The following is a 3,298-nucleotide window of genomic DNA, read 5'->3' as shown; positions in this document are numbered from 1 at the left end:
CCTGAGTACGCCGATACCCCATGTGTGGGGGTAAACCACTGTTTGGGCGCACGTCGGGGCTCAGAAGGGAAGTAGTGACTTTAGAAATGCAGACTTTGATGGAATTGTCTGCGGACGTCACGTTGCGTTTGCAGAGCCCCTGGTGTGCCTAAACAGTAGAAACCCCCCACAAGTGACCCCATTTTGGAAACTAGACCCCCCAAGGAACTTATCTAGATATGTGCTGAGCACTTTGAACCCCCAAGTGCTTCACAGACGTTTACAACGCAGAGCCGTGAAAATAAAAAATCATTTTTCTTTCCTCAAAAATTATGTTTCAGCAAGCAATTTTTTATTTTCTCAAGGGTAACAGGAGAAATTGGACCCCAGTAATTGTTGCGCAGTTTGTCCTGAGTATGCTGGTACCCCATATGTGGGGGTAAACCACTGTTTGGGCACACGTCGGGGCTCGGAAGTGAGGGAGCACCATTTGACTTTTTGAATACAAGATTGGCTGGAATCAATGGTGGCGCCATGTTGCGTTTGGAGACCCCCTGATGTGCCTAAACAGTGGAAACCCCTCAATTCTAACTCCAACACACCCCTAAACCTTATCCCAACTGTAGCCATAACCCTAATCACAACCCTAACCCCAACACACCCCTAACCACAACCCTAATTCCAACCCAACCCTAAGGCTATGTGCCAACGTTGCGGATTCGTATGAGATTTTTCAGCACCATTTTTGAAAAATGCGCGGGTAAAAGGCACTGCGTTTTACCTGCGGATTTACCGCGGATTGCCAGTGTTTTTTGTGCGGATTTCACCTGTGGATTCCTATTGAGGAACAGGTGTAAAACGCTGCGGAATCCGCACAAAGAATTGACATGCTGCGGAAAATACAACACAGCGTTTCCGCGCGGTATTTTCTGCACCATGGGCACAGCGGATTTGGTTTTCCATATGTTTACATGGTACTGTAAACCTGATGGAACACTGCTGCGAATCCGCAGCGGCCAATCCGCTGTGAATCCTCAGCCACCGTGTGCACATAGCCTAATTCTAAAGGTATGTGCACACGCTGCGGAAAACGCTGCGTACAGTTCAATGTATTCTAAACATACAAAAAAGAATATAAGCAACTAGGGAAAAAGACTCAATTGTGTAACATATAATCCCTTAAAAACATCAATTTATTAATATATATCTTAAAAAAAAACACTTCCCAGTGAAGGACAACAAAAAATAAATAACAGGATCCAAATGTGCACCTACCCTGTCAAACAGCCCTGCACTCAGCTACTATCCCTACCTACCAGTGGAGGTTGGCACCCTAATAGAACGATTTGGCGCCCCCACTCAACGCCGGCTGACCCAGACTCACCCTGATAAATGTCTAGTGAGCTACAGGTGGGAAAACAATAAGCTATTAAAAGAAATGAAGGAAGGGCTGAAGAGATAAACTAAGGTGCACAAAAGACACAAATAGTAAATAAATAGCCCCAGTATTACTATAGCATCCAGTAACAAAAGCTACTAATGTGTGCTGCATACAAGCATAAATCCTATCACACAGGAGCTGTACTAATAGTGGGCTGGCTAAGAAGACTAGAAATACATAAATCCAGCCAACACTAAAGAGGTTACACGCTACAAAAAATAATCCTGATAACTGGGGTAGGAAAAATAACCTAACAATAGCCTGATTCAGTGTATGTCAGCAGACTGTTACCAACAGACCCTATTAGACCAGCCTGAGATAGTATGTGCCAATAGTGCCATGGTAGATGACAGATAGTATAACATAGCAATCATATGTAGCTGACATGAAAGACACTACCATTGTCAAATAGAAAAGTCCATTCATTGTTTAGGCACCAGACTGAAAACAGATCATTATGTTAACAATTAACAGCCTCAGCATATTGGTATACTCAGATATATAATACAGCTAGAGAAGGACATAGGCCAGATCAACTTAGCTGCCAGTTAGTCGCCCCGACGCGTTTCCCCGCAAAACGGTTCCTCAGGAGGCAGAGATATCAGGAGGCATATAGGATGGATGCAGGCGCCATGATCCTTTTTTTAAGATATATATTAATAAATTGATGTTTTTAAGGGATTATATGTTACACACTACAGTTCAATGTAAACCTATGGGAAACAAAAATCGCTGTACACATGCTGCAGAAAAACAGCACGGAAACGCAGCGGTTTACATTCTGCAGCATGTCACTTCTTTCTGCGGATTCCGCAGCGGTTTTACAACTGCTCCAATAGAAAATCGCAGTTGTAAAACCGCAGTGAAATGCGCAGAAAAACCGCGGTAAATCCACAGCGGTTTAGCACTGCGGATTTATCAAATCCTCTGCGGAAAAATCCGCAGAGGACCAGAATACGTGTGCATATCCCGAACCCTAACCCTACCCCTAACCCTACCCCTAACCCTAGCCCTAACCCTAACCCTACCCCTAACCCTACCCCTAGTTCTAACTCCAACCTTAGTGAAAAAAAAAAAATTCTTTATTTTTTTTATTGTCCCTACCTATGGGGGTGACAAAGGGGGGGGGGTCATTTACTATTTTTTTATTTTGATCACTGAGATAGGTTATATCTCAGTGATCAAAATTCACTCTGGAATGAATCTGCCGGCCGGCAGATTCGGCGGGCGCACTGCACATGCGCCCGCCATTTTGGAAGATGGCGGCGCCCAGGAAAGAAGACGGACACCGGCAGGCTCGGTAAGTATAAGGGGGGGGAGATCAGGGCACGGGGGGGGGGGGGCTCGATGTGAGTGCGGGTGGATTGGAGCACGGGGTGGGGGATCGCTGTGCAGCGGGGGGTGATCGGAGCACGGGGGGGTGATCGGAGTGCGGGGGGGTTGACTGGAGCATGGGGGGAGCGAACAGGAGGACGGAGGGGAGCGCTGCACAGATCGGGGGGCTGGGGGGGCGATCGGTGGGGTGGGGGCACATTAGTATTTCCAGCCATGGCCGATGATATTGCAGCATCGGCCATGGCTGGATTGTAATATTTCACCAGTTTTTTAGGTGAAATATTACAAATCGCTCTGATTGACAGTTTCACTTTCAACAGCCAATCAGAGCAATCGTAGCCACGGGGGGGTGAAGCCACCCCCCCTGGGCTAAACTACCACTCCCCCTGTCCCTGCAGGCCGGGTGAAATGGGAGTTAACCCTTTCACCGGATCTGCAGGGACGCGATCTTTCTGTGACACAGCATATGCGTCACAGGTCGGATTGGCACCGACTTTCATGACGCATACGCTGTGTCACAGGTCGGGAAGGGGTTAAATTGTA

This window comes from Ranitomeya imitator, chromosome 4, assembly GCF_032444005.1.
Source record: "Ranitomeya imitator isolate aRanImi1 chromosome 4, aRanImi1.pri, whole genome shotgun sequence".
NCBI lineage: Eukaryota > Metazoa > Chordata > Amphibia > Anura > Dendrobatidae > Ranitomeya > Ranitomeya imitator.
This window is presented reverse-complemented; position numbering follows the sequence as displayed.